Genomic DNA, 9,240 nt, shown 5'->3' with positions numbered 1-9,240 from the left:
GAAATCTTTGGTGTCTTTTTCCAGATTTATTTTAAGATATTTTATTTAATTATTTATTATTTATTTATCTTGCAGCTACTGTGAATAAGAGCATTTTCCTGTATTCTTTCTCCAATTGCTTGTTACTGGTATATAGAAAGGCTACTGATTTTTTGTAGATTGATTTTGTAACCTGCCAGGTTACTGAAAATGTCAATCAGTTCTAGGAGTTTTCTGGTGGAACATTTGGGATCTCTTAGGTATAGTATCATATCATCTGTAAAATGGATAGTTTGACTTCTTCTTTTCCAATTAGTACTCCTTTAATTTCCTTCTCCTGTCTTATTGCTCTAGCAAGAGTTTCAAGCACTATTTGAAAAGGAGTGTCAATAGTGGACATCCTTGTCAGGTTTCTGATTTTAATGGGAATGTTTCCAGCTTTTTTCCATTTAGAATGATGTTGGCTGTGGGTTTGTTGCATATAGCTTTAATTATGTTGAGGTATGTTCACTCCAGTCCAATTCCCTACAGGACTTTGAACATAAATGCATGCTGAATTTTGTCAAAAGCCCTTTTTCTGCATCTTTTGAGATGATGATGTGGTTTTTGTCTTTGAGTTCATTTATGTGATTAATGATGTTTATTGACTTGTGCATATTGATCCATCCCTGCATCTCTGGAATAAAGCCTACTTGATCATGGTGAATGATCTTTTAATGTGTGTCTGTATGTTGTTTGCAAGTATTTTGTTGAGAATTTTTGCATCTTTGTTTATTAAAGGGTATGGGTCTCTAGTTTTCTTTTTTGGTTGTGTCTTTACCTGATTTGGGTATTAGAGTGATAGTGGCATCATAGAAGGAATTTGGGCATTCTCCCTCTGTTTCTATCATTTTGAATAATTTAAGTAGTATTTGTTAGAGGTCTCCTTTAAATGTCTACTAGAATTCTGCTGTAAATTCATCTGGGCCTGGGCTTTTTTCAGTTGGGAGGCTTTGTATTAATGTTTCAATTTCCTTATATGTTATGGGTTTGTTTAAATTGTTGATCTCTTCTTGGTTTAACTTTAGTGATTCCAGTGATTTTAGATATCCACCCATTTCTTTCAGATTTTCAAATTTAGTAGCATATAGGTTTTTTAAATATTCCCTTATAATGGTCGAGATCTTTTGGTTTTCTGTTGTGATGTTTCCCCTTTCATCTCTGATTTTTTTTTTATTTGGATTTACTCTTTCTTTCTCTTGTTTAACTGGGCTAAGGGTCTGCCAATCTTGTTTAGCATTTCAAAGAACCAGCTCTTAGATTAATTGATTCTTTATATTGTTTTCTTTGTTCTTATTTCGTTGAGTCATTTCTGCTCTGATTTTTGTTACTTCTTCTATTCTGCTGGGTTTGGGTTTCATTTGTTCCTGTCTTTCCAGTACCTTGAGTTGCAGTGTTAAGTCATTTATTTGGGCTCTTTCTAATTTTTATAATGTAGGCATTTAGAGCTATAAACTTCTCTCACTGGACTGCTTTTAAAGTGTCCCAGAGGTTGTGTTGTGTTGCATTGTCCCTTTCACTGAATTCCAGGAATTCTTATATGTCTTTCTTAATTTCTCCTTTGACCCACTCATTGTTTAATCATTGTGAGTTCCTGTATTGACTAGAACTTTGTACAGTGTTGGTTTTGAGTTTTATTGCATTGTGGTCCAATAGAATGCATAGAATTATTTCAGTTTGTTTGTATTTGTTGAGGTTTATTTTGTGACTCAGTATGTGGTCAATTTTTTAAAAAGTTCCATGGGGTGCTGAGTAGAAAGTGTATTCTTTGGTGCTTGGGTGGAGTATTTGAAAGCTGTCTCTTAGGTCTATTTGATGTATGGTATCATTTAATTCAGACATTTCTCTGTTTATTCTTTGTCCAGTTGACCTGTCTAATGGAAAGAGTGGGATATTGATGTATCATTACTGCGTTGTGGTTAATCTCTGTCTTAAAGTCCTGTAGTGTTGTTTTTATCAATTTGGGTGCAACAGAGTTTGGTGCATATATATTAAGGATTGTAATATCTTCTTGGTTAATTGTTCCTTTGATCAGAATGAAGCGACCCTCCTTTCCTCTTCTGATTAGTTTTACTTTGAAGATTATTTTGTGAGATATTAGAATTGCAACCCATGCTTGTTTCTTAGTGCCATTTGCTTTGAATATTCTTTTCCATCCTATTACCTTAAGGTAGGCCTGTACTTAAAGGTGAGATGGGTTTCTTGCAGACAGCAAAGAGCTAGATTTTGTTTCTTAATCCATTCACTTAGCCTGTGTCTTTTGACTGCGGAGTTCAGTTCATTGATATTTAAGGTTATTATTGAAAGATGTGTATTGGTTTCTCATTTTGATTGCTGTTTGTGTTCTCTAATTTTTTGTTTCCTCAATTATATCTTTATTTATTTTCTTTTGTTCCTCCAGTGTGTAATGATTTCTCTCTCTGCTCTCTGTGTTGTTTCAAGTATTCTTTGAATGACTGGTTTTGTGGACATGTATTCTTCCAGGCTATTCATTTCATGGAGGATTTTCCTTTTCCCCTCAACTATAATAGATATTTTTTGCTAAGTAATCCTAGCATATCCTAGGTATCCTGGGCTGGCAACTATTGTCATACAGAACTGGAAATACTTTGATCCAGGCTCTTCTGGCTTTCATAGTTTACACTGATAAGTCAGCTCTAATTCTGATGGTCTTTGTATGTGACTTGTTTTTCTTTTGCTGCTCTCAGTATTATCTCTTTGTTCTGTACATTTAGTGTTTTAACTATGATATGTCGTGGAGAGTTTCTTTTCTGATCCTGTCTATTTAGTGTTCTATATGCTTCCTGTATTTGTATGGGGATGTCTTTCCTTAATTTCAGGAAATTCTATCCTACAGTCCTCTTTAAGATCCAGTCAATACCACTAACCTGAAACTCTTCATCTTCCTCTATTCCTATTGTATTAGTCAGGGTTCTCCAAAGAAACAGAACCTGTAGAATGAATATATGTGTATAGAGATTTATCAGCTTAGCTCACAAAAGAGTCCAAATAGTCCAACAATGGTTGCACCACACTGGAGAGGCTGAGATTCAGTAGTCACTCAGTTCACAAGGCTGGATGTCTCAGTAGTCCCAATCTGGTGCTGAAGGTCTGACAAATTCCAAAAGATTGACTAGTCTTCAGCAAGACAAACTTACCAGTGAGAGAGAAGGTAAGCAGCAAAAATCAAAAACCTTTTCCTTTGCCATGGTGTTTTATGTGGGCTGCCATCAGAAGGTAACAGCCACATTTAGGGTGTGTCTTCCAGCTTCAGCTGATCCAATCAAGAAGATTTCTATCATTTCAGTTAATCCCATATCCAGTCAATTTGACACCCAGGATTAGCCATCACAAGTCCATCCCTTGTCAACTTGACAACCAATAGCCTTTCTCTATGTCATGCTTAATTTTCAAATGAAAACAATGTTGAGGTCATAATTTCACCTAACATGATATGACTGTCCCATCATACAATGATCAATGCATTATATATCTTAGAGCAGGTGATAAGGTCTTTGAGGAATGCTTAGTCCTTTAGTATATCGTAACCCAATATGATCATATAGATTCACAACAGTTAACCATTTAACACTTATCTCAACTGCGCTTTCAAAAAAAAGAATAACAGAAGTATCTGCTTAACATGTGCATAAATGCACAAGCATATTCTTAACCAAATAGGACAAAAATACTCGTGTCAATTACAAACCACTTTCTGCAACTGGTCATATGGCCTAAGTTGGTATTTGTAACTACCTTCCTCTACTACCCATTCTGTATTTCCTTCAACATCAGCAAGCACTTCTGCAGGTTTTGGCTCTTTCCCTGGAGAAGTGACCCATACTTTCATCCCTGAAGGGTCTGGACCGTTTGTTGTCCTGTCTGGATTGGGTTGTTGCAGTTTCCCATTGATCTTAACCACAGGACATGGTAACACCAAAAGTCACCCTAAGGAATCTCCTTCCTCTACATATAGTCTTCATTACCTCCACTGTGGAGAACCAGTCCAATTTCCTCATGGCAGTCTTGGTCAATCACCCTTTCTAATACTTTTATTCTTTCTTAGCCTGCTGACTTAAGGGCATCAGAAGCCCAAAGTGGCCAGGGGGCAGTCTTAGCTTCCAGTTCAACAAAATATTTATTGTGCCTCCTGGCAGAAGCACTCCCTCGTCTGGAACCAAAACGTGTAGAGAAGGTTACAGGAAGCAAAAATTTTCCTAGTGGGTCACTATGGGTGATAGTGAGTGGAATCATTCCTACTTCCACTCCTTGATTGCTGGACCCGTGTACCCTGGCTATAGGAGAAACTGTACCATATATTGGATGCTCATTCAAAGCATACACTGCCTTCTGGAGGACCCTGCCTCAGACCTCCAGGCTATTGCCACCTACTTGGTGCTGTAACTGTGTCTTTAAGAGGCCATTTCATCCCTCTATGAAGCCAGCTGCTTCAGGATGGTGGGGAACATGGTAAGACCAGTGGATTCCATGACCATGGGCCCACTGTCACACTTCTTTGGCTATGTAGTGAGTTCCCTGGTCAGAAGTCATGCTGTGTGGAATACCATGACGGTGGATAAGGCATTCTGTATGTCCCTGGATGGTAGTTTTGGCAGAAGCATTACATGCAGGAAAGGCAAATCCATAACCAGAATTAAGTGTATATTCTTGTAAGGACAAAATGTTAGCTACTCCAAGATGGAAGTGGTCCAGTATAGTAAACCTGCCAGCATGTTAAAGGCTGGTCACCATTGGGAATAGTGCCATATCGGGGGCTCAGTGTCAGTCTCTGCAGTTGGCAGATCTGGCACTCAGCAGTAGCTGTAACCAGGTCAGCTTTCATGAATGGGAGTCCATACTGTCGAGCCCACGCATAACCTCCATCTCTGCCACCACGGCCACTTTGTTCATGGGCCCATTGAGCAATGACAGGGATAGCTGAAGAACGAAGCTGACAAGCCACAGAGCAGGTCATCTGATCTATTTGATTACTGAACTCATCTTCTGCTGAAGCCACTTACTGATGAGCATTTACAGGAGATCCAAGTATTTTCACATCCTCTGTCCTTTTGGAGAGATCTATTCACATTCTTCTTCTCCAAATGTCTTTCTCACCAATTTTCCAACCATGCCCCTTCCAAGTCCCTGACCATCCAGCCAAACCATTGGCTAGTGCCCATGAATCAATATATAATCACACTTCTGGCCATTTCTCCTTCCCAGAAAAATGCATGACCATGTGCACTGCCTGAAGTTCTGTCCACTGTGAAGACTTTTCTACCCCAGTGTCCTTCAGCGTTGTTCCAGAAATTGGCTGTAATGCTGCAGCTCTCTACTTCTGAGTGGCACCTGTATAGTGTGCATAACCATCTGTAAACCAAGCCTTAGTCTTTCCTTCCTCAGTCAACTGATTGTAGGGCACACCCCATGAAGCCATGGGTGCATGCTTGAGAACAGGAAGTATTGTAACAGGAGTAGGAACCATAGGCATTTGGGCAACTTTTTCATGTAGCTTGCTTGTGCCCTCGGGGCCTGCTCAGGCCCAGTCACATATATACCACTTCCATTTGATAATGCATTGTTGCTGCGCACATCCTACCTTATGGCTTGGAGGGATCAGATAACACCGAGCTCATGATGGGCAGCTCTGGTCACATGGTGAGTTGGTGGCCCATTGTCAAATATTCAGTTTCCCCTAAGGCCCAATAGCAGGCTAAGAGCTGTCTCTCAAAGGGAGAATAGTTGTCTGCAGATGAAGGCAAAGCCTTACTCCAAAATCCCAATGGTCTTTGCTGTGATTCCTGTATAGGGGCCTGCCAGAGACTCCAAACAGCATCTTTATCTGCCACTGATACCTCAAGCATCATCAGGTCTGCTGGATCATATGGCCCAAGGAGCAGAGCATCTTGTACAGCAGCCTGAACCTGTTGAAGGGCCGTGTCCTGTTCTAGGCCCCATTCAAAGTTAGCTGCCTTCCAAGTCACTTGATATATAGGTCAGAGTAACACACTCAGATGAGGAATGTGCTGTCTTCATAATCCAAACCAGCCCACTTAAGCTTTGTGCTTCTTTCTTGGTGGATGGAGGGGCCAAGCGCAACAACTTATTCTTCACCTTAGAAGGAATGTGCCTGTGTGCTTCACACCACTGAACTAGAAATTTCACTGAGGTAGAAGGCCCTTGAATTTTGGTTGAATTAACAACTCCAGACTGTCTGCTACCTCCTGATCACTGGATCTAATCAGCATAACATCATCAATATAGTTAACTACTGTGATATTTTGTGGAAGAGTCAGGCAATCAAGATCCCTTCAAACCAAGTTATGGCATAATTTTGGACAGTTAATATACCCTTGAAGCAGGGCAGTAAAAGTTGGCCTTGCCAGCTGAAAGCAAACTGCTTCTGGTGGTCCTTATGAACCGGTATAGAGAATAAAGCATTTGCCAATTCAATAGCTGCATACCAGGTACCAGGAGATGTACTAATCTGTTCAAGTAAGGAAACCACAACTGGTATAGCAGCTGCAATTGGAGTCACTACTTGATTAAGTTTTTGATAGTCAAGCGTTATTTTCCATGACCCATCTGTCTTCTGCACAGGCTCAACAGAAGAGTTAAAGGGAGATGTGGTGGGAATCATCACCCCCTGCATCTTCCTAATCCTTGATGGTAGCACTAATTTCTGTAATCCCTCCAGGGATACGATACTGTTTTTGGTTAACTATTTTCCCTAGCAGAGGCAATTCCAGTGGTTTCCATTTGGCCTTTCCAACCATAATAGCCCTCACTCCACAGGTCAGGGAACCAATGTGGGGATTCTGCCAATTCCTAAGTGTAAGAGTGAGACCACTGAGGACAAGTCAGCCTTCGGGTTGCAACAGCATGAGGTTTATTTGATACACAGGTACCTGTGGGCACAAAGTCTCCTCGGAGGACTTGCACGCCTACAGGCTGGGGTTTGGCACTTTTATAGAGCAGAAGCAGGGTACAGAAGCAGAAGCGCGGTTATTGGTTAATTCAAAAACACACAGAGTAATTTCAAAAGCATACAGAAATATGGGGTAAGGGCCGGGGCTAAGGGGAAGTGGGATTGCTAAATGGGAGGTGACCTCAGGGACACAGATGAGACCACTGATTTCCTGGTATCGGGCCCTGAGGGTGGTCAGATGTTCTGCCTGTAAGACTTGTTTACGGCTTGATCCTTGATGCTTGACCGGCGCCTGCCTGTCCTGCAGCTTTTAGATAAGGCTGGTTCTGACTTCTGGCTGACAATTTTAAATATGTGGGCTTATGGCGCCTAGTTTTCTCATTCCTCCCTTTTTCTTGGACATATGAGTGTAATCTTTCACTCATCATAACATATCTGGATCCTGAGTCCTCAATGCCTGGTACTGGCTGGTGAGGACTAGTGCCTGAACTACAGACAGCCGATCCTTTACGAATTGGACCAGCCGATTAAGTATGCAGGGCCCCAGGGTTAAGATTAAAAACAAAAGGACTAGAGGGCCGGCTAAGGAAGACACTAATGTGGTAAACCAGGGTGACTGATCGTATCGCCCCTCAAACCAACCTTTTTTAGATTCAAAGTTACGTTTTCTTTCTTCTAGTCTTTCTTTTAGTTTATCTAGAGTCTGAGTTACCACTCCTGTTTGGTCTGTATAGAAACGGCATTCTTCTCTCAGGGCTGCACATAACCCTCCTTGATTTAGGAACAGCAAGTCTAGTCCCCTTCTATTCTGCAGCACTACCTCAGAGAGAGAAGTCAGGGAGTCTTTTAGGGCTCTTATGGACTCCTCTAAGGCTATTAGATCCTGGTTCATGGCTTCATGAAGGAGCATAAACTGGTCCGAGCGAACTAAGGCAGTTGCCCCTGTCCCGATTCCCACTGCTATTCCCCCAGCTCCCAATAATATAGCTAAGGTTATGCTCACAGGCTCTCGCTTGAATCTGACAGGGGTAGGTGTCTCTTCATAATGTTGTGGGTTCAAACAGAGCCAGCAATTCTTAGATTTATTTGGCTCCGAGTGGTTTAATGCCTGGAATGCTCCCCTGACGAGGTTTAGGAGCCTTTCACCTGTTCCAGGATAGGTGGGTGGGGCTTCAGTCAGACCTGAAACTACTGCAGGGTCAGGGGTGCCTGCTGGTATGGGAGGTGCAGGGGGAGGAAGTGGGAGGTCCTTGGTTAGAACTGGATTGGGACCCACAGCCGAGGGGGCCAAGGGGTGCACCAAGCGACTGAGTGTAATAATTCCCCACGGATTGTCCCCATACTTTCTGTATACGAACAGTCCCCAGCTGCAGGGGCGGTTCCAGTCATGGGACTTTCCTTGTTCAGTGAATTCAAGCACATGAGGGAGGGGCTTCCCCGCACTGCCAGTCTTGTGTTGATCTATGTTGGGATCTCTTTTTACTCGGATGTAATCCCAGCTAGAAGATGGCTTCCAATATGTACTACCTGTAGTTGCACAATTCCAGTAATAACAGTACCCATACTGCGCTCCCCCACAAGAATAGCGCTTTTTGTTGTCAGGTTGATGTCCTGGGCATAAATAAATGGTCCCCTTGTCTACCAAATTGTCCCAAATACAGGATGACACTCCCTTGCAAGCGTCAAAGGAGAGGGAGGGAAAGGTGGTGCTAAGGGGGCCAATTAACTCAGTCTGATTGAGGAAATCCCCATAAGAATTAGTGAGGGTCCAGGTAATACGGTATGGGGTATGTGGATTCTCCCCAGACTCTACTCTGGGGAAAGTCAATACCCAGAGCAACATCAATATTATTTTTTGACAAGTCTTATCTTTAGGGGGTTGGTTGTCTGGGCCAGTTGCCATCGTTCTTGTCCTTCTCTTGAGAGTTCTCAGTGAGCCGGATCAGCTGCAATCCCGTCGACCTTGAGAGCTGTAGGTGTGGTGAGGAGGACGGTATATGGTCCTTTCCAGCGTGGTTCTAGGCTCCGAGTCTGATGCCTCCAGATCCAGACAACGTCCCCGGGCTGGAAGGGATGGGGTACAATAGGAGTGTCAATAGCATCCTGATAGGCTGCAGCCAGGGGCTTCCAGATCTCCTGGTGGGCCAGCTGAAGTGCCTTCAGGTGAGCAAAGAGCGAAGGTGAATCAACAAAGTTAGAGATATCCGGGTCTAAGAAGGAAACTGCAGGGGGAGGGGTCCCATACAGGATTTCAAACGGAGTTAACCCACTGGGCCCAGGAGTGTTCCTGGCCC

The sequence above is a fragment of the Nannospalax galili genome, unplaced genomic scaffold (assembly GCF_000622305.1).
Source record: "Nannospalax galili isolate Female #2095 unplaced genomic scaffold, S.galili_v1.0 scaffold296, whole genome shotgun sequence".
Lineage (NCBI taxonomy): Eukaryota > Metazoa > Chordata > Mammalia > Rodentia > Spalacidae > Nannospalax > Nannospalax galili.
Note: the sequence above shows the minus strand (reverse complement) of the source record.